At 46.1% G+C, this 22,933-nt stretch overlaps 1 protein-coding gene across 1 annotated transcript in view; it reads left to right on the top strand.

Moving 5' to 3' along the window:
* Window positions 1–22,933, top strand: part of LOC309811463 (zinc finger protein-like) — a 93,460-nt gene that overhangs the window by 25,873 nt on the left and 44,654 nt on the right. The window lies entirely within an intron of this gene.

Below are 22,933 nucleotides of genomic sequence, written 5' to 3' on the forward strand. Positions count from 1 at the left end.
AAAATTAACTGATATATTCTTTTATTATTTCTCTTTGCTCCCTGGACTTTTTTTCCTCATCCAGTCAGCTAGGCACTGTGAGCTCACTGCATTAGGAAGGTAAAGACTCAGAAGAAATGAGGGAGAAAAAAGAAAATTCTCAGCTTTGGAATGTTCACAATGGAGGCCACAGTAAAACAGGTGAGAATTCTGTGAACAAAAAATAAATGTCGTCTCAAATGCAAAAAAGTATTCTCTGCACTGGGAGGCAGGAGAGGGAGGGAGGGAAGGACTGAAGGAGAGAGATCAGTGTGGCCAGGGACATGGAAACTGTGCTTGAGGACGATAGGCCCAGGAAGAGAATCAGAATCTGGAGAAGGTTCAGCCTGCACGTGATCATTGCCTCCAGCCAGCACCCTCATCTCAGACGTTGGGAAATTCAGAGAGAGAGTGGGAGTACGTCAGGAGGGCCACGCGCAGAGTCTGTGTGGCAGGGGTTGTGGCCGTTCCCTATTTGTGAGGAGTCCCCAGCAATGTGCAGGCCTCTTCTGGAAAATGCTGGCGGACGTCTCTAGTGCTTATGTGAAAGCTTGTTCACAAACCTTGAAAGATACAGATGTAGCTGACAGATAGATGCATAGATAGAAAAATGTCATTAAATCAAAGCTCCAGGAAAGGTTTGGAAAATGCCCTTTATTGCATAGGACGTTCCTATTGTCATATGTTGTTAGACTGAGTGCCGGTCCCTGCATCCTCGTTCAGACCATGGCATTCTGTCTGCTACTCTCCCGAGGGTCCTTTCTTCTCCCTGGAAGGGATAAACAAATGAGGTAGAACAGGAAGAGACAAGAAGCACTCCAAGCTCTGCTGGTCAGGGTTACCCTCCAGCATTGCCTTAATGCTCAGAGCCACACACACCACAGTGAGCTTGGCTCCAGATCAACTACCACGCCACGAAGGTTCTGGAACATTTCCATATCTCGGGGGACCTCATTTCCACGTGACTCTCTTTCCTATTCCCCTTTGTCACAGAAGGCTAGGTACAGTGGTCAGGGTGAGATCTCGGCTCAGGCCCAAGGCTCTCAGACCTCAAAGTTCTGGTCCTGCAAGGGCCCCTGTCCTCTCTTGAGACCACTCCTGGCTCTCTGTGCCGAGAAGGAGCTGCTGGCAGTACGTCCTCTAAGAGTTGAGGTCCATCGTGCAGACCCTGAGAAAACTCCTAGGAAAAGGCTCCACCTTCTTGTTTACGTCAACAGAGGTCAATGCCTTTGTTAGTGCTGGGTGTGTCCCATTTGATGCAACTGCAGAGCCATTAGGTCAACCAGCACATGTGTGCGGCCCCTTCCCTTAGACTCCTCTGGGCCCTCGTGACATAGGCTCAGAAGACTGCCAGCCTCAAGCCTTACCTCTTCCAAGGGACGGCCACACCGTCTTCCAGGGTCTTCTGTCCCATGAATCTCAGTTGCTGTTTGGAACTCAAAGGAGAGAAAAGACCCTGCCTGCGGGGTCTCTTTGGGCTGGGGCCTTCCCCCGTGGGCTGCTCTCCCTCATTCTCCTTTTCTTCTTGCTTCTCTTCATCCTCCTCCTCCTCCTCCTCCTCGTTCTCCTCCTCCTCCTCCTCGTCTTCCTCCTCAGGGGTGCTCTCGGATTCCACATTGCCCATCCACTGGGCCATGTTGAGATGAAAGACACGGCAGCTGAAGCCCTGCAGGACGCCGAACTTCACGTGCTGCTGGAGGATCTCCAAGGTGGGGAAGACCCGGCAGCAGGCCATGCAACTGAAGCCGATCTCCATGGTCAGCATCCAGTCCGCTGTCTTGGCGCTGGGTCTCTCCTCGACGGTAGGTGGCCCTGATGGGCTGCCTGGCTCTGCTCTTTCCTCATACTCTTTCTCCTCCCCAGTGGGCTCACTGTCAGACAGGAGGCTTTCGGTGGACACATCAGAAGAGGGGTCAGTGGCTAGTGCGCACACATCCTCAGGAAGGGTCACTTCTTCTATCGTCAGCTGCTTTTCAGGCAACTCCGAGGGTTTCTTTGTCTTCCAGGAGACAGCGACACCCTTGTTCACTTGTACCTGCATGTAGTATATTTTCATGCCCCTTTCCTCTTTGTCTGGGTGCAGATAGTTCTTACAGGGTGAAGAGGGTGAGGAGGAGACACAGTGTGATGGGGAAGCGGTCTCTCCTTCTTCCTGATCCTGGGCTAGGTGTGGTCTAGGCTGGGCAGTGTCTCGATGAAATCTCCGGATTCCTGAAAAAGGAAATTAAAATCATAATAACATGCACGGGCCATGCCGGAAGTGAGGGAGCAGGTGTGGTAGACGAGAGAGGGACATTGGCACGACATAGCTATGTCGTGAGCTTGGTGTCTGTTGGCCGTAGGATGGAGTGGTGTATCTGGTGTCATCTGTGGGCTTTTCATGTGCTTGGGGGGGATACTGGAGCGGTGTCTGTATACAGGGGTGTGGAGTATGGTGGTGAGGGCTGCAGTATGTGAGGGATGCGGCTGGATGCGTGTACGACGAGGAGTGTGAGTTTGGGAATATCGGTGGTGCATCCCTTGTGGAATGGGGCTGTGGTGCAGGAGAGTACTGTGGAGCACGTGCTTGGGGTTGATGTGCACAGAGAAGGGCTGTGCCTGGAGGGCGCGTGTATGTGTGAGCTGTGTACAGCTGAGCTGGATGGTCCTGCTCTCAGGCTGGAGGTGTATGATGCAGAACTCTGTCCTTCTCTGGAAGCAAAGGCAAAGACAAAGCCTACATTTTCCTCTGAAGATGCTTAATCTGGTCCCTCTTCCCTCCACTTCAAGCCCAGACTTTTCCGCCCCTGCTCCTTGACTTCCCCACCATGGTAGTAGCAGTATTCACACACACACCCCCAGACTCAGCTGGCATCCATGCCCTCGGAACAGCTCAGCCATCCTGCCCAGGCTCCTCCACAGAGCCCTCATCACCTCTGATGACCCTGGATTTCCTCTCAGCCTCCCTGGGATCTGTGTGCCTCCGGCCTCACAGCCAAGCACCCCCTCACCTGAGGAGCCCCGCACCCTTACAAGCATAGCTGAGCTTGCACGGATTAGAAGTACAGAAGAAGTATTTAGAGGCAGAGGAGACCTCCCCTGCCCCTGGGCTTCAGCCTTGGGCCACCACAGTGGATCCAAGCCGAGGGGGATCCTCTTGTGACTTCGAGATTCCTGAGGGAGGAATGAAAGGCTCAGGGTGGGTTCATCAGTCCTCTGTCCACAGATATTTACTGAGTGTGTGACACGTGTCAGGTGCAGTGAATACACACAGTTGAGAGTGTGGTTCCCAGTGGATCCTCCAGGATTTAATTCCAATCAATACTTATTCTCTCACTGTCTAGTTGGTAATGTAGGCCTTGGTGGTGACTGTGAGTGTGTGGGAAGAGTGAGTGATGTGTATCAGTTAAGTCTGTGGTAAGTGTGGGGTTGGCATGGGGAGCACAGTGCAGACGTGTCTATCTGTGTCTGTGGCCTTTGTGTGCATGGTTTCTGTTCACAAGTCAGGAATTCTGGGACATATAACTTTTCCTCATTACATGGTGTGGCTTGTATTTATGGTGTGTGTTCATTCATTCATTCACCAAGATTCAGTAAGCAGCTACTCCTGTGTATCCGGCACTCTTCCATTGTTGTAGTCTTTGGTAACGCTGCACATTCTAGTAGGGGAAGACACACACTAAACAAAACTACAATAAATATATAATACATCAGCTGGTGGTAAGTATATAAGGGTTGCCAGACTTAGCGAACAAGAATACAAGGCACCCAGTTAAATTTCAGTTTCAGATAAACCCAGAATAATTTTTTCGTGTAAGTATTCCCATGCAGTATTTGGCCTGACTTAGTTTTAGTGTAAGTAGGGCCCATACAATATGTGGGACATACGGATACTGAAAAATTACTTGTTGTTTATCTGGAATTCAAATTGAACTGGATAGCCCATATTTTCTCTGGCAATCCTGACATGGGTTACTGAGACTGTGGTTTACTGTGGTTTGTACAAAGCGGGTCTGGCATTACTCAACAATGTGTTATAAGTGTGGTGTGTATGACACGTGACTGGTTCTTATAGAGGTATTTAGCGATGGCTGAAGTTAGCTGTGTTTGTGCGAGAGTTGAGCAGATACATATATATATATATAGTGTGTGTGTGTGTGTGTGTGTCCTATATATATAGTGTGTGTGTCTATATACATATCTCATCTCCAGCGTTTGGTGTTGGAGGAGAGGATTGTGATACAGGTGGGTTGTATGAGAACGTAGTATAGGAGTGATGCGTGTATATACCTCCATGTGCTGTGTGTGGTTTACTAAGGAAGTTATATGTGGGGTGTGTGATATTTTTGCTGCATCAGAGTGTACATGGGTGTATGAGTTACTGTCTCATAAAACACCCCTAACAAGAATTCTGTATACACTCTTACGTACACCGAGTGTCAGCCAGGTCCAGGCAGGGTGACAAGAACTTTACCATGCAGACTTTATATCTGGTAAGCACTCTAACCCCATTCATCTCGCTCTTCTCTGCACTACCACACACACACACACGCACACACACACACACACACACACACAAACACACAGGAACATAGAGCAAAATATTCTGAATGGTCAGGTGCAGTCATTGCCTTCCCCAGCCTGTCCCAGCCACTGCCTGGAAATCTGCCTGCTGTGTAGAGCTCCATTCCCAGGGCCCATCCTACAGTCTCCAGGGCCCTGGGCCTGGTAGGAGCTACTGGGCTCTAATCTGGGGCAGAGGCCTCTAGCTGGAGCTCTGGGGTGACCACCCCTCTCCCAGGGCAAGCTACTCGCCTACATTTAATGCACACAGGCACCACGTGGCCCGTGGCTCTCAGCTCCCCACAGGACCATGAGGACATTTCTCATCCCCGCTCACGCGGTCTCAGTCTCTGGAAAACCCTTCCCTTCCCTTGATCTCCTTTGGGAAATTCTTCCTGTTGAAGGAATAAATCCTCCTTGCTTTCAATATGACACCATCCCTAGACAAACAATCTTCTTTCAAAGTACATTCCACTTGTCAAGATATTTTTCAACAGGGCCTTCAACTCATGGGGCTTCTCTTTCCACTTTGGTAAAAGAGGCCAAGCAACTCATGGGTCTCTCTCAGCATCCTTGCATCCTTCACATCCCCCACCTCATGACCCCAGGGAAAGATCCAAGAGAATAAGAGAGAAATCGGGGACTGAGAAAAGCTGCACCTTTAGGTCTGTGCAAGCAGGATGCAGCCTGCTGTGAGTCCGACAAAGCTCCAGGCCTGGCTGCCCCAGGAGAGAGTCCTCAGACCAGCGGAGCTGACCTCCCATCTCCCAGGGGCATCTGGCCGTTCTGTGCCGTCTCACACCACAGGGGCCCTCCTAATAGATACGGCAGCATCAGTGAGACAAGGTCTCTCGCTCCCTGCTTCACAGGTGACACGTTCTCAGTCCCCCGCTTCCTAGAGAAGGTTCAGTTTGGCAGAAACCCATGTGCCCCAGACAAGTTGCCCCCCACATACCTCCTCCGTTCTCGGCAGTTTCCTGGGACTCTTCATTTTCCAGATGTTTCCTCTTTTGTCGCTGTTCCATCGTACCAACTAGAAGTCTCCCTTAGAAGATGCCTCAAGAGATGTCCAACTCCTCCTCTTCCCTACAGGTTGGCCCTTCTTGGCTCTTGGGCAATCCGTTGAAATGATTCAATACAAACAAAAATAGTCAAGTCTCCTAAATGGCTGAAAAACTTGTACCACTTAGTGAACCAGCAGTACTGCCTAGTGATCACCAGGGCTGTTATGTTTGCAAGGTTGCCAGGCACACAGTGGAATTCTGTGACCTCAGTGCTGACATCAGAGCATTCGGTGGACCTAGGTTGAGCACAGTGTCTGCAGTAGCACAGGCCCCATTTTCAAGAACAATTCCTTTTTCCCAGCCGAACCTTTCCCGTGAAAGGGAAAGGTTCATACCTTATCTATTATAAATTGTATCATACCATGTCTATTATAAAATTCACATTTTGATTGGAGATCTTTTAATGTCTTTTCTAGAGAGATTTAATATGAATATTTTAAATGGTCTCCAGTTTCCCTGTGGATTATTGACATTTTAAACTCTGCACTTCAATTTTCCCTCAATACGTGTAATTTTGTCACGGCTATTTCTGTACTTAAAGATGAGGAACTATATACTTGATTTCTTCATTTTTTCCCCATCTCTTTCCAAGGTACTGCATTTGATTGTGTCTTGCGACTGAGTGAAAAATGCTAGTCCTTGAGTCAGGACATTGGGCCATTTACCAAGTAACTCAACCTATCTGGGCTTCAGCTTCTGTATGTGTGATCAAGAGGCTTGGACTAGCTGACTTTTCAAATGCTGTGTTTCTTTGATTCACTCTCACTTACTGATCTGCTCCTTAAGAAGAGGGTCTGTTCTCATAAAGTAACAACAGCCTTTTCCTAACCTTGGGTTGGGCGGAGTTTAACTGTTCGTACTCAGTTTGTTAGTTATATTGCCTTCTATGTATGCTTAGCTCTAAATATTTTATATGGCTCTTGTGACAATTTTTAGATCTTCTTTTTTTCTTATTTTCTTTTACAGTTTCTAATTTGTTATCGCCAGTGTAGAGGAGCCTGATTGACTTTTAAAATTTATTGATCTTGTATGTGTGTGCCTTGTTGAACCGTCTTATTAGTTCCTGCTAGTTTATCTGTGGGTTCTTTTGGGTCTCCTAGATAAATGAGCATATTAAATGTAAATAATGTGTTCTTTGGATAAAGTTTATTTTCTTGCATCTCTCTATATAGAAGCAATATGTTGAATTGATTTAAATATTTAAATACTTACATACCTGTTATCACAATCTAACATTCTTTATCTTATTTTCTTTCAATCAATATTATGTTTTCAAGATTTATCCACGTGAATCCATATAGATCTAGGTCTTTGATTTTTGACTGTTTGATATTATTTGATCACATGCATATAGCATCATTTATTTTCCATTCAAGCATTATTGGACAATTGGATTGTTTCCCTCCCTTCTCTAGAACAAACAACATTTCCTAGAATATCCCTGAAGATGTCTGACAGTCGAGAAGGGCCAGGCTGCCCGAAGGATTGCTACTTGCTTTTAGCCACCTTCCAAAAGGCCGTCTCCAGCCAGCAATTTGAAGCACCGCTGAAATGAGAACTGCCCCAAATGTGAAGGTCTTAGGAGCTTTCTAGAAGGTGGGAGGTTAATGAAAGGCATCCTCCTGGGATCCCAGGGGAGTCTGAGCTGGCCTGAAGCTCATCTTCCTCCTCCACCTCTCAAGAGAAATGTGGAGGAAAGAAGACTTCAAAAACTGTGAGCAGGCAGAGGGAGAGAGATTGGGGGCCGAAGCTGTAACTGAGGTCTTGGTGTGGGCTGTGAGCACGCAGAGACTCTAGAGAGCCAGGCTCTGCCTTCTGAGAACTTCTCCCCTAAGGCTGCTCATAACTCACGTGATACCAGCCATATAGAGCCGACTTGGCCCACACTGTCACAGAAAGCCTTATCAGAATCTCTTCTTCTTCATACACTCTTGTGTCTGTTACTTGGTTATTGCCTTTGGTACTCCACTGATGTGAACCAGAGTTGCCGGGGGATGGAGGACACTAGTGACCCATCTTGCTCTGTGGCCTCAGTCCACAGCTTGAGGGTAAGGGAAGAGGCCAAATGAAGGTTAAGAAGGAAAGATGGAGTTTGAAGAGAAGACCTGAGTTAAGGGTGTCTTCTCAAGTCCTGATGACTGAAATGTAGCTCCAGTACCTGAAGTCCTGCTTGTTCTCAAGGCTGACCGCGGGGCTGGGTGCACTCAGTGAAGGAACTGTATACACTTAGTATTTCCTTGCTTGCTCACACTTGCCCTCCTCTGATACACCCTCTGAAAGACTGATCTTCCCCTGAAACAACTTTCCACCTGCCACTGTCATCTCATGAACATTTGCTTCCCCTTCCTAGTGTCCCCCTAGAATGCCATTGCAGCCAATTCATAATTTGATAATCATGCTGCTTACCATATTCTCAGCAACTTCTGATAAATATTATTCACTTTATTCCATAGTCTTCACCCATCAATAATCTTCCTTAACTTCCTAGCTGCAGGTTAACCCATTCGGAATCATTTCTTTTTCTTTCTCTTCTTTGGCAAATCCTTTCTATCTTTTAAGGTCTTTTTCTTGTCTCTCTACCATCTTGCCTTCCTGAACTCTTTTTTTTTTCGTTTATGTAACCTTTCAATCTCCTTCCCCAATTTCCTCATAAACTTTGAGAGTTTATTCCTCACACGTTAGACAGCGGTTTATGAATGGCCAGGCATAATGGACTCAGAATGAGTTGGCAACACCGAGGTACCTGACTTGCTGGGGAGCCACAGGTGAAGGGCTGTCTGCTGGACACATGTTTGCATGGAGTCAGGCTGAGTGGCCTCAGGGTGTTTGCCCTGCACTTGTGTGTGTTTCTCCCTAGTTGGTTTCCTTGTCCAGCCACCTGTGACCTCCCTCCATCCAGCCCAGGGAATCCTTCTCATCACAGGGGTAGGATGTTTGTCTCATTTTCCATCACATCCTTTCCCCAAAGTTTGGTTGTGAGTTGTTCCCATTCCAAAGACCTTTCCTCTTTGAAGAGAAAAGAGAAAATCTTTTCTCTCCTTTCTTCTCACTTCACTTCTGCTCTATTATCTCCTCCGTCCAGAATGGCCCACTGACTCACATGGGTGTAGATCCGAAGATGGCAAGAACTGCCAGCAATTCTGAGATAATAATATGGATGGATCAGGAAAACTTGAAAACCTTTATCCCGCCACATTAAAAAAAATTGCACTTCCAGTGTATTCAGAGTCTCAGTGTAGAAACACAAATGATAGAGAAATTGAATGACACTCAAGTTTTTCTTTCCTCCTTTCCTGATTTATTCTAATCCTCCATGCTAACATGATGAACTATTTGTTAGGTAAAGTTTCAGACATTTTCTACCCATGCACACTTTTCTTCTTTTCACATAAGAGTGTGAACTAGGTCACTTTCAACATGCTGTGATTCTGTGATTCACTGTCTCCCACCGTGTCATCCACTGATAAAGTCATCTGTTTCACGGAGAACTATTTCCAATAGCTAATAGCCAATGTCTGTGGAGTGCTTACTCTGTGTCGGTTTCTTGTAACTACTTTACAGATCATTGGTACAACGTACCCATGGACCAGGTACAATTATGACCCCCAAGTGACAGATAAGGGCAGATAAGTACAAATAAATACAGAGGCCAAGTGACTTGCCCAAGACACTGGAGCAAATCAAAATCCATGCCTCTGTAATCATTTTGCTCTATTGCCTCTGTCTGGGAGGCTTGATGATTTGGCAACTAAAACCTTAAATATCATGTTCCATTTTTATATCTGTGACACAAGCGTGGGGCTGTGATATGGGGTAACTAACCTGACTACTTTTGAAAACCCTTATGCACCTGGATGAAAGTAAGCCAGGGACTGCAAGCTATAGATTTAAGGTTTCCTACCAACTTTTAAAAATAGCTTCTTGAATGCAATTTACGTAGTGTCAAGTCTAGGATGTAGTCCAAATAGTAACAGAAAAATGGAGATATGTAGAAAAATACTTAAAGTTGACAAGTATTGGGAGTGTAGTATTTTGGGGGCCAGTGTGTAGACCACAGGAAAACTTGCTGTTTCCATCCCAAAGGGAAGAGCCCTACGTTGCAACTGCCAAGGTCCCTGGGGCAGCAAGTGTGCTCACTGCTTAGTAAAGAAGCATCCTCAGTTTGATAGAATCATATGGGAGCCTTACATTTGGTTAGCAGTTCTACATTCTTGATGTAATAATATTTTCAGGGTGTGGGAGGGTATCAAGCTCTGAAAATACCCTTGGAGAGATTTGCTTATTAAGTTTGGCTTTTTCAATCTCCCTACTACTTCTTGACTAAACACCAGGCGGTTTCCTTCACTTTTCAGAACCATGTTGTTTTTCCCTTGTCTAATGAACTTTGAAATACTTTTGGATGAGCTATTAAGTTTGGGAGAAAATAAACATCTCTTTAAAATAAGGAAGATAATAACAATGACAAGTAGAAAAAGCTCTAAAACAGAGAATATCCTCCATTCTAGCCAATGACTGGGAGTGGAAGGTACGTGCTCTCTGTCCAGGACGTAGAAATAAAAGCTGAGGAGGCGCTGAGGCGTCTCCTGGATCTCTATGAGCCTCCATCATTTCTGAAGGGTAGGGTTGACAGATAAAATATAGGCTGTTTAGATAAATATGAATGTCAGAAAAACAACAAGTATATTTTTAAGATAAGTATGCCCCAAATAGTTCATAGGATCTACTTATACTAAAAATAATGACTTATTATTCATGTGAAGTTCAAGTTTAACTGGGTATCCTGTACTTTTATTTACTAAATCTGACAGCCCTACTGATGATCCACAATGGAGGCAGTTGAGGAGCGGTACATGCTGGCTCTCGGACAGTCAGAAATGGCTTCAGCAGATCCATGTACAGTATGAAATTCTTTTTGGATGTAGCTCAGAAGCCATGGCCAGCCCTTGACTGCAAGTACTGCCTCGGGTTTCCCTGAGGTGGGGTAAACCTTCCTCTTAATGGCCTTTTGGTAAGTCTGGAAGACCATATCCAAGGGGAGCCCCAAAGTCAGTTTCATCCTCACAACCATGTTTCCAATTCCTGGAATTGGCTGCATGTGACTCACAAGAGCTGAGGAGGTTTGTGGAAATTGGGAGTGTCATAGCTTGAACCCTTTGTAGGTAAAGTTTTGCTGTTGTGAGAGTTTTAACAGGAGCAATGTGAAAGACTCCAGGTCCCCAGGTAGATAGAAATAATCCTGTTCTACTTCTGTGTATGTGACAAGTCTCTAATAGTTCAGAGAGCAAGTATCTGGTCTTAGAAAGACTGATCCAAGCTTGGATGTTTCTGGCGACAAGGCAAGGTCCTGAGTTTCAAGTTCACCTTTTATGGTTGAGGAGACAATAAGGTGGTCAGAAGGGAAATCATGGAGGAGACCTTGGCTTCATCCATTGTGCAGGCTTGTATATGTGGTTCTATGTAGATTGTGTTTCAAAGGTGGAGCTTGTTTACAACTATGAACATTCTCCGATGTGCTTTTTGGACTTTCATTCCCAGAGCGAGAGCAGTGCCGAGGCTCTAGAAATGCCATGGATATTCTGAGCTGTCAGTGGCATTTCCCAGGTACTGTTCCCCTGGTGCCGCTCTTAGAAATGTCCGAAGGGATTATCATCTGTCTTGTGGCGGATCCTAGCATTGTGAAATGAAGCTGCTGCACCTGGCTCAGAGGATTTCGGATGCGGTGGGAGGAGTAGTAGTACTACGACTATAAAGTGTATCACAGCATATCTATTCCATCTTGAGAGTGGGGTTGGGGGGTTATGAAGGGGGTCTTTTATTGTACTTTTTTACATTGTACCCTTGAAACTAATTCAATTTTTTAAAATTAATTAATTTATTTTGGGCTGCATTCGGTCTTTGTTGCTGCTAGAGGGCGTTCTCTAGTTGCAGTGCGCCAGGGCTCCTCTTGGCTGCGGTGCACGGGCTTCTCATTGCAGTGGCTTCTCTTGTTGCGGAGCATGGGCTCTAGGCACGCAGGCTTCCGTAGTCATGGCACGTGGGCTCGGTTGATGTGGCACACGGGCTCTAGAGCGCAGGCTCAGTAGTTGTGGCGCGCGGGCTTAGTTACTCCGTGGCCCGTGGGATCTTCCCAGGCCAGGGCTCGAACCCATGTCCCCTGCATTCGCAGGCATATTCTTAACTACCGCTCCACCAGGGAAGCCCAATAATTCAGTTTTTTATAAAGAGAAGTTTCCTAATATTATTCCAAAATTTAAAAATATGTAGTTGGATAACACTATGAAAAATTAACTGATATATTCTTTTATTATTTCTCTTTGCTCCCTGGATTTTTTTTCCTCATCCAGTCAGCTAGGCACTGTGAGCTCACTGCATTAGGAAGGTAAAGACTCAGCAGAAATGAGGGAGAAAAAAAGAAAATTCTCAGCTTTGGAATGCTCACAACGGAGGCCACAGTAAAACAGGTGAGAATTCTGTGAACAAAAAATAAATGTCGTCTCAAATGCAAAAAAGTATTCTCTGCACTGGGAGGCAGGAGAGGGAGGGAGGGAAGGACTGAAGGAGAGAGATCAGTGTGGCCAGGGACATGGAAACTGTGCTTGAGGACGATAGGCCCAGGAAGAGAATCAGAATCTGGAGAAGGTTCAGCCTGCACGTGATCATTGCCTCCAGCCAGCACCCTCATCTCAGACGTTGGGAAATTCAGAGAGAGAGTGGGAGTACGTCAGGAGGGCCACGCGCAGAGTCTGTGTGGCAGGGGTTGTGGCCGTTCCCTATTTGTGAGGAGTCCCCAGCAATTTGCAGGCCTCTTCTGGAAAATGCTGGCGGACGTCTCTAGTGCTTATGTGAAAGCTTGTTCACAAACCTTGAAAGATACAGATGTAGCTGACAGATAGATGCATAGATAGAAAAATGTCATTAAATCAAAGCTCCAGGAAAGGTTTGGAAAATGCCCTTTATTGCATAGGACGCTTCTATTGTCATATGATGTTAGACTGAGTGCCGGTCCCTTCATCCTCCTTCAGACCACGGCATTCTGTCTGCTACTCTCCCGAGGGTCCTTTCTTCTCCCTGGAAGGGATAAAGCAAATGAGGTAGAACAGGAAGAGACAAGAAGCACTCCAAGCTCTGCTGGTCAGGGTTACCCTCCAGCATTGCCTTAATGCTCAGAGCCACACACACCACAGTGAGCTTGGCTGCAGATCAACTACCACGCCACGAAGGTTCTGGAACATTTCCATATCTCGGGGGACCTCATTTCCACGTGACTCTCTTTCCTATTCCCCTTTGTCACAGAAGGCTAGGTCCAGTGGTCAGGGTGAGATCTCGGCTCAGGCCCAAGTCTCTCAGACCTCAAAGTTCTGGTCCTGCAAGGGCCCCTGTCCTCTCTTGAGACCACTCCTGGCTCTCTCTGCCGAGAAGGAGCTGCTGGCAGTACGTCCTCTAAGAGTTGAGGTCCATCGTGCAGACCCTGAGAAAACTCCTAGGAAAAGGCTCCACCTTCTTGTTTACGTCAACAGAGGTCAATGCCTTTGTTAGTGCTGGGTGTGTCCCATTTGATGCAACTGCAGAGCCATTAGGTCAACCAGCACATGTGTGCGGCCCCTTCCCTTAGACTCCTCTGGGCCCTCGTGACATAGGCTCAGAAGACTGCCAGCCTCAAGCCTTACCTCTTCCAAGGGACGGCCACACCGTCTTCCAGGATCTTCTGTCCCATGAATCTCAGTTGCTGTTTGGAACTCAAAGGAGAGAAAAGACCCTGCCTGCAGGGTCTCTTTGGGCTGGGGCCTTCCCCCGTGGGCTGCTCTCCCTCATTCTCCTTTTCTTCTTGCTTCTCTTCCTCCTCCTCCTCCTCCTCCTCCTCCTCCTCGTTCTCCTCCTCCTCCTCCTCGTCCTCCTCCTCATGCGTGCTCTCGGATTCCACATTGCCCATCCACTGGGCCATGTTGAGATGAAAGACACGGCAGCTGAAGCCCTGCAGCACGCCGAACTTCACGTGCTGCTGGAGGATCTCCAAGGTGCTGAACACCCGGCAGCAAGCCATGCACCTGAACCTGGTCTCCATGGTCAGCATCCAGTCTGCTGTCTTGGCGCTGGGTCTCTACTTGACGGCAGGTGGCCCTGATGGGCTGCCTGGCTCTGCACTTTCCTCATACTCTTTCTCCTCCCCAGTGGGCTCACTGTCAGACAGGAGGCTTTTGGTGGACACATCAGAAGAGGGGTCAGTGGCTACTGCGCACACATCCTCAGGAAGGGTCACTTCTTCTATCGTCAGCTGCTTTTCAGGCAACTCCAAGGGTTTCTTTGTCTTCCAGGAGACAGCGACACCCTTGTTCACTTGTACCTGCATGTAGTATATTTTCATGCCCCTTTCCTCTTTGTCTGGGTGCAGATAGTTCTTACAGGGTGAAGAGGGTGAGGAGGAGACACAGTGTGATGGGGAAGCGGTCTCTCCTTCTTCCTGATCCTGGGCTAGGGGTGGTCTAGGCTGGGCAGTGTCTCGATGAAATCTCCGGATTCCTGAAAAAGGAAATGAAAATCATAATAACATGCATGGGCCATGCCGGAAGCTGAGGGAGCAGGTGTGGTAGACGAGAGAGGGACATTGGCACGACATAGCTATGTCGTGAGCTTGGTGTCTGTTGGCTGTAGGACGGAGTGGTGTATCTGGTGTCATCTGTGGGCTTTTCATGTGCGTGGGGGGGGCTATACTGGAGCAGTGTCTGTATACAGGGCTGTGGAGTATGGTGGTGAGGGCTGTAGTATGTGAGGGATGCGGCTGGATGCGTGTACGACGAGGAGTGTGAGTTTGGGAATATCGGTGGTGCATTCCTTGTGGAATGGGGCTGTGGTGCAGGAGAGTACTGTGGAGCACGAGCTTGGGGTTGATGTGCACTGAGAAGGGCTGTGCCTGGAGGGTGCGTGTATGTGTGAGCTGTGTACACCTGAGCTGGATGGTCCTGCTCTCAGGCTGGAGGTGTATGATGCAGAACTCTGTCATTCTCTGGAAGCAAAGGCAAAGACAAAGCCTACATTTTCCTCTGAAGATGCTTAATCTGGTCCCTCTTCCCTCCACCTCAAGCCCAGATCTTTCCGGCCCCTGCTCCTTGACTTCCCCACCATGGTAGTAGCAGTATTCACACACACCCACCCAGACTCAGCTGGCATCCATGCCCTCAGAACAGCTCAGGCATCCTGCCCAGGCTCCTCCACAGAGCCCTCATCACCTCTGATGACCCTGGATTTCCTCTCAGCCTTCCTGGGATCTGTGTGCCTCCTGCCTCACAGCCAAGCACCCCCTCACCTGAGGAGCCCCGCGCCCTTACCAGCGTAGCTGAGCTTGTGCAGAGTAGAAGTACAGAAGAAGTATTTAGAGGCAGAGGAGACCTCCCCTGCCCCTGGGCTGCAGCCTTGGGCCACCACAGTGGATCCAAGCCGAGGGGGATCCTCTTGTGACTTCGAGATTCCTGAGGGAGGAATGAAAGGCTCAGGGTGGGTTCATCAGTCCTCTGTCCACAGATATTTACTGAATGTGTGACCCGTGTCAGGTGCAGTGGATACACACAGTTGAGAGTGTGGTTCCCAGTGGATCCTCCAGGATTTAATTCCAATCAATACTTATTCTCTCACTGTCTAGTTGGTAATGTAGGCCTCGGTGGTGACTGTGAGTGTGTGGGAAGAGTGAGTGATGTGTATCAGTTAAGTCTGTGGTAAGTGTGGGGTTGGCATGGGGAGCACAGTGCAGACGTGTCTATCTGTGTCTGTGGCCTTTGTGTGCATGGTTTCTGTTCACAAGTCAGGAATTCTGGGACATGTAACTTTTCCTCATTACATGGTGTGGCTTGTATTTATGGTGCGTGTTCATTCATTCATTCACCAAGATTCAGTAAGCAGCTACTCCTGTGTATCCGGCACTCTTCCATTGTTGTAGTCTTTGGTAACGCTGCACATTCTAGTAGGGGAAGACACACACTAAACAAAACTACAATAAATAGATAATACATCAGCTGGTGGTAAGTATATAAGGGTTGCCAGACTTAGCGAACAAGAATACAAGGCACCCAGTTAAATTTCAGTTTCAGATAAACCCAGAATAATTTTTTAGTGTAAGTATTCCCATGCAGTCTTTGGCCTGACTTAGTTTTAGTGTAAGTAGGGCCCATACAATATGTGGGACATACGGATACTGAAAAATTACTTGTTGTTTATCTGGAATTCAAATTGAACTGGATAGCCCATATTTTCTCTGGCAATCCTGACATGGGTTACTGAGACTGTGGTTTACTGTGGTTTGTACAAAGCGGGTCTGGCATTACTCAAGAATGTGTTATAAGTGTGGTGTGTATGACACGTGACTGGTTCTTATAGAGGTATTTAGCGATGGCTGAAGTTAGCTGTGTTTGTGCGAGAGTTGAGCAGATACATATATATATATATAGTGTGTGTGTGTGTGTGTGTCCTATATATATAGTGTGTGTGTCTATATACATATCTCATCTCCAGCGTTTGGTGTTGGAGGAGAGGATTGTGATACAGGTGGGTTGTATGAGAACGTAGTATAGGAGGGATGCGTGTATATACCTCCATGTGCTGTGTGTGGTTTAATAAGGAAGTTATATGTGGGGTGTGTGATATTTTTGCTGCATCAGAGTGTACATGGGTGTATGAGTTACTGTCTCATAAAACACCCCTAACAAGAATTCTGTATACACTCTTACGTACACCGAGTGTCAGCCAGGTCCAGGCAGGGTGACAAGAACTTTACCATGCAGACTTTATATCTGGTAAGCACTCTAACCCCATTCATCTCGCTCTTCTCTGCACTACCACACACACACACACACACACACACACACACACACACACACACACACAGAAACACCCAGGAACATAGAGCAAAATATTCTGAATGGTCAGGTGCAGTCATTGCCTTCCCCAGCCTGTCCCAGCCACTGCCTGGAAATCTGCCTGCTGTGTAGAGCTCCATTCCCAGGGCCCATCCTACAGTCTCCAGGGCCCTGGGCCTGGTAGGAGCTACTGGGCTCTAATCTGGGGCAGAGGCCTCTAGCTGGAGCTCTGGGGTGACCACCCCTCTCCCAGGGCAAGCTACTCGCCTACATTTAATGCACACAGGCACCACGTGGCCCGTGGCTCTCAGCTACCCACAGGACCCTGAGGACATTTCTCATCCCCGCTCACGCGGTCTCAGTCTCTGGAAAACCCTTCCCTTCCCTTGATCTCCTTTGGGAAATTCTTCCTGTTGAAGGAATAAATCCTCCTTGCTTTCAATATGACACCATCCCTAGACAAACAATCTTCTTTCAAAGTACATTCCACTTGTCAAGATATTTTTCAACAGGGCCTTCAACTCATGGGGCTTCTCTTTCCACTTTGGTAAAAGAGGCCAAGCAACTCATGGGTCTCTCTCAGCATCCTTGTATCCTTCACATCCCCCACCTCATGACCCCAGGGAAAGATCCAAGAGAATAAGAGAGAAATCGGGGACTGAGAAAAGCTGCACCTCTAGGTCTGTGCAAGCATGATTCAGCCTGCTGTGAGTCCGACAAAGCTCCAGGCCTGGCTGCCCCAGGAGAGAGTCCTCAGACCAGCGGAGCTGACCTCCCATCTCCCATGGGGCATCTGGCCGTTCTGTGCCGTCTCACACCACAGGGGCCCTCCTAATAGATACGGCAGCATCAGTGAGACAAAGTCTCTCGCTCCCTGCTTCACAGGTGACACGTTCTCAGTCCCCCGCTTCCTAGAGAAGGTTCAGTTTGGCAGAAACCCATGTGCCCCAGACAAGTTGCCCCCCACATACCTCCTCCATTCTCGGCAGTTTCCTGGGACTCTTCATTTTCCAGATGTTTCCTCTTTTGTCGCCGTTCCATCGTACCAACTAGAAGTCTCCCTTAGAAGATGCCTCAAGAGATGTCCAACTCCTCCTCTTCCCTACAGGTTGGCCCTTCTTGGCTCTTGGGCAATCCGTTGAAATGATTCAATACAAACAAAAATAGTCAAGTCTCCTAAATGGCTGAAAAACTTGTACCACTTAGTGAACCAGCAGTACTGCCTAGTGATCACCAGGGCTGTTATGTTTGCAAGGTTGCCAGGCACACAGTGGAATTCTGTGACCTCAGTGCTGACATCAGAGCATTCGGTGGACCTAGGTTGAGCACAGTGTCTGCAGTAGCACAGGCCCCATTTTCAAGAACAATTCCTTTTTCCCAGCCGAACCTTTCCCGTGAAAGGGAAAGGTTCATACCTTATCTATTATAAATTGTATCATACCATGTCTGTTATAAAATTCACATTTTGATTGGAGATCTTTTAATGTCTTTTCTAGAGAGATTTAATATGAATATTTTAAATGGTCTCCAGTTTCCCTGTGGATTATTGACATTTTAAACTCTGCACTTCAATTTTCCCTCAATACGTGTAATTTTGTCACGGCTATTTCTGTACTTAAAGATGAGGAACTATATACTTGATTTCTTCATTTTTTCCCCATCTCTTTCCAAGGTACTGCATTTGATTGTGTCTTGCGACTGAGTGAAAAATGCTAGTCCTTGAGTCAGGACATTGGGCCATTTACCAAGTAACTCAACCTATCTGGGCTTCAGCTTCTGTATGTGCGATCAAGAGGCTTGGACTAGCTGACTTTTCAAATGCTGTGTTTCTTTGATTCACTCTCACTTACTGATCTGCTCCTTAAGAAGAGGGTCTGTTCTCATAAAGTAACAACAGCCTTTTCCTAACCTTGGGTTGGGCGGAGTTTAACTGTTCGTACTCAGTTTGTTAGTTATATTGCCTTCTATGTATGCTTAGCTCTAAATAATTTATATGGCTCTTGTGACAATTTTTAGATCTTCTTTTTTTCTTATTTTCTTTTACAGTTTCTAATTTGTTATCGCCAGTGTAGAGGAGCCTGATTGACTTTTAAAATTTATTGATCTTGTATGTGTGTGCCTTGTTGAACCGTCTTATTAGTTCCTGCTAGTTTATCTGTGGGTTCTTTTGGGTCTCCTAAATAAATGAGCATATTAAATGTAAATAATGTGTTCTTTGCAGGCACTAGTCCCCTCCACCAGGAAGCCTACACAACCCACTAAACCAATCTTAGCCACTGGGGACAGACACCAAAAACAACATGAACTACGAACCTGCAGCCTGCAAAAAGGAGACCCCAAACACAGTAACATAAGCAAAATGAGAAGACATAAAAACACACAGCAGGAGAAGGAGCAAGATAAAAACCCACCAGACCTAACAAATCAAGAGGTAATAGGCACTCTACCTGAAAAAGAATTCAGAATAATGATGGTAAAGATGATCCAAGATTCTATTTCCCAGATCCAAAATCTTGGAAATAGAATAGACAAAATGCAAGAAACAGTTAACAAGGACCTAGAAGAACTAAAGATGAATCAAACATCGATTAAAAACACAATACATGAAATAAAAAATACTCTAGATGGGATCAATAGCAGAATAACTGAGGCAGAAGAACGGATAAGTGAGGTGGAAGATAAAATAGTGGAAATAACTGCTGCAGAGCAAAATAAAGAAAAAAGAATGAAAAGAACAGAGGACAGTCTCAGAGACCTCTGGGACAACATTAAACGCACCAACATTCGAATTATAGGGGTTCCAGAAGAAGAAGAGAAAAAGAAAGTGACTGAGAAAATATCTTATTTTCTTTCAATCAATATTATGTTTTCAAGATTTATCCACGTGAATCCATATAGATCTAGGTCTTTGGTTTTTGACTGTTTGATATTATTTGATCACATGCATATAGCATCATTTATTTTCCATTCAAGCATTATTGGACAATTGGATTGTTTCCCTCCCTTCTCTAGAACAAACAACATTTCCTAGAATATCCCTGAAGATGTCTGACAGTCGAGAAGGGCCAGGCTGCCCGAAGGACTGCTACTTGCTTTTTGCCACGTTCCAACAGGCCGTCTCCAGCCAGCAATTTGAAGCACAGCTGAAATGAGAACTGCCCCAAATGTGAAGATCTTAGGAGCTTCCTAGAAGGTGGGAGGTTAATGATAGGCATCCTGCTGGGATCCCAGGGGAGTCTGAGCTGGCCTGAAGCTCATCTTCCTCCTCCACCTCTCAAGAGAAATGTGGAGGAAAGAAGACTTCAAAAACTGTGAGCAGGCAGAGGGAGAGATATTGGGGGCCGAAGCTGTAACTGAGGTCTTGGAGTGGGCTGTGAGCACGCAGAGCCTCTAGAGAGCCAGGCTCTGCCTTCTGAGGACTTCTCCCCTAAGGCTGCTCATAATTCACGTGATACCAGCCATATAGAGCCGACTTGGCGCACACTGTCACAGAAAGCCTTATCAGAATCTCTTCTTCTTCATACACTCTTGTGTCTGTTACTTGGTTATTGCCTTTGGTACTCCACTGATGTGAACCACAGTCGCCGGGGGATGGAGGACACTAGTGACCCATCTTGCTCTGTGGCCTCAGTCCACAGCTTGAGGGTAAGGGAAGAGGCCAAATGAAGGTCAAGAAGGAAAGATGGAGTTTGAAGAGAAGACCTGAGTTAAGGGTGTCTTCTCAAGTCCTGATGACTGAAATGTAGCTCCAGTACCTGAAGTCCTGCTTGTTCTCAAGGCTGACCGCGGGGCTGGGTGCACTCAGTGAAGGAACCGTATACACTTAGTATTTCCTTGCTTGCTCACACTTGCCCTCCTCTGATACACACTCTGCAAGACTGATCTTCCCCTGAAACATCTTTCCACCTGCTACTGTCATCTCATGAACATTTGCTTCCCCTTCCTAGTGTCCCCCTAGAATGCCATTGCAGCCAATTCATAATTTGATATTCATGCTTCTTACCATAGTCTCAGCAACTTCTGATAAATTTTATTCACTTTATTCCATAGTCTTCACCCATCAATAATCTTCCTTAACTTCCTAGCTGCAGGTTAACCCATTTGGAATCATTTCTTTTTCTTTCTCTTCTTTGACAAATCCTTTCTATCTTTTAAGGTCTTTTTCTTGTCTCTGTACCATCCTGCCTTCCTGAACTTCTTTTTTTTTCCGTTTAAGTAACCTTTCAATCTCCTTCCCCAGTTTCCTCATAATCATTGAGAGTTTATTCCTCACACGTTAGACAGAGGTTTATGAATGCCCAGGCATAACGGACTCAGAATGAGTTGGCACCCCAGAGGTACCTGTCTTGCTGGGGAGCCACAGGTGAAGGGCTGTCTGCTGGACACATGTTTGCATGGAGTCAGGCTGAGTGGCCTCAGGGTGTTTGCCCTGCACTTGTGTGTGTTTCTCCCTAGTTGGTTTCCTTGTCCAGCCACCTGTGACCTCCCTCCATCCAGCCCAGGGAATCCTTCTCATCACAGGGGTAGGATGTTTGTCTCATTTTCCATCACATCCTTTCCCCAAAGTTTGGTTGTGAGTTGTTCCCATTCCAAAGACCTTTCCTCTTTGAAGAGAAAAGGGAAAATCTTTTCTCTCCTTTCCTCTCACTTCACTTCTGCTCTATTATCTCCTCCGTCCAGAATGGCTCACTGACTCACATGGGTGTAGATCCGAAGATGGCAAGAACTGCCAGCAATTCTGAGATAATAATACAGATGGATCAGGAAAACTTGAAAACCTTTATCCCGCCACATTAAAAAAAATTGCACTTCCAGTGTATTCAGAGTCTCAGTGTAGAAACACAAATGATAGAGGAATTGAATGACACTCAAGTTTTTCTTTCCTCCTTTCCTGATTTATTCTAATCCTCCATGCTAACATGATGAACTATTTGTTAGGTAAAGTTTCAGACATTTTCTACCCATGCACACTTTTCTTCTTTTCACATAAGAGTGTGAACTAGGTCACTTTCAACATGCTGTGATTCTGTGATGCACTGTCTCCCACCGAGTCATCCACTGATAAAGTCATCTGTTTCACGGAGAACTTTTTCCAATAGCTAATAGCCAATGTCTGTGGAGTGCTTACTCTGTGTCGGTTTCTTGTAACTACTTTACAGATCATTTGTACAACGTACCCATGGACCAGGTACAATTATGACCCCCAAGAGACAGATAAGTGCAGATAAGTACAAATAAATAGAGAGGCCAAGTGACTTGCCCAAGACACTGGAGCAAATCAAAATCCATGCGTCTGTAATCATTTTGCTCTATTGCCTCTGTCTGGGAGGCTTGATGATTTGGCAACTAAAACCTTAAATATCATGTTCCATTTTTATATCTGTGACACAAGCGTGGGGCTGTGATATGGGGTAACTAACCTGACTACTTTTGAAAACCCTTATGCACCTGGATGAAAGTAAGCCAGGGACTGCAAGCTATAGATTTAAGGTTTCCTACCAACTTTTAAAAATAGCTTCTTGAATGCAATTTACGTAGTGTCAAGTCTAGGATGTAGTCCAAATAGTAACAGAAAAATGGAGATATGTAGAAAAATACTTAAAGTTGACAAGTATTGGGAGTGTAGTATTTTGGGGGCCAGTGTGTAGACCACAGGAAAACTTGCTGTTTCCATCCCAAAGGGAAGAGCCCTACGTTGCAACTGCCAAGGTCCCTGGGGCAGCAAGTGTGCTCACTGCTTAGTAAAGAAGCATCCTCAGTTTGATAGAATCATAAGGGAGCCTTACATTTGGTTAGCAGTTCTACATTCTTGATGTAATAATATTTTCAGGGTGTGGGAGGGTATCAAGCTCTGAAAATACCCTTGGAGAGATTTGCTTATTAAGTTTGGCTTTTTCAATCACCCTACTACTTCTTGACTAAACACCAGGCGGTTTCCTTCACTTTTCAGAACCATGTTGTTTTTTCCCTTGTCTAATGAACTTTGAAATACTTTTGGATGAGCTATTAAGTTTGGGAAAAAACAAACATCTCTTTAAACTAACGAAGATAATAACAATGACAAGTAGAAAAAGCTCTAAAACAGAGAATATCCTCCATTCTAGCCAATGACTGGGAGTGGAAGGTGCGTGCTCGCTGTCCAGGACATAGAAATAAAAGCTGAGGAGGCGCTGAGGCATCTCCTGGATCTCTATGAGCCTCCATCATTTCTGAAGGGTAGGGTTGACAGATAAAATAGAGGCTGTTTAGTTAAATATGAATGTCAGAAAAACAACAAGTATATTTTTAAGATAAGTATGCCCCAAATAGTTCATAGGATCTACTTATACTAAAAATAATGACTTATTATTCATGTGAAGTTCAAGTTTAACTGAGTATCCTGTACTTTTATTTACTAAATCTGACAGCCCTACTGATGATCCACAATGGAGGCAGTTGAGGAGCGGTACATGCTGGCTCTCGGAC

This window comes from Mesoplodon mirus (genome assembly GCF_964341445.2).
Source record: "Mesoplodon mirus genome assembly, chromosome: 10".
NCBI lineage: Eukaryota > Metazoa > Chordata > Mammalia > Artiodactyla > Ziphiidae > Mesoplodon > Mesoplodon mirus.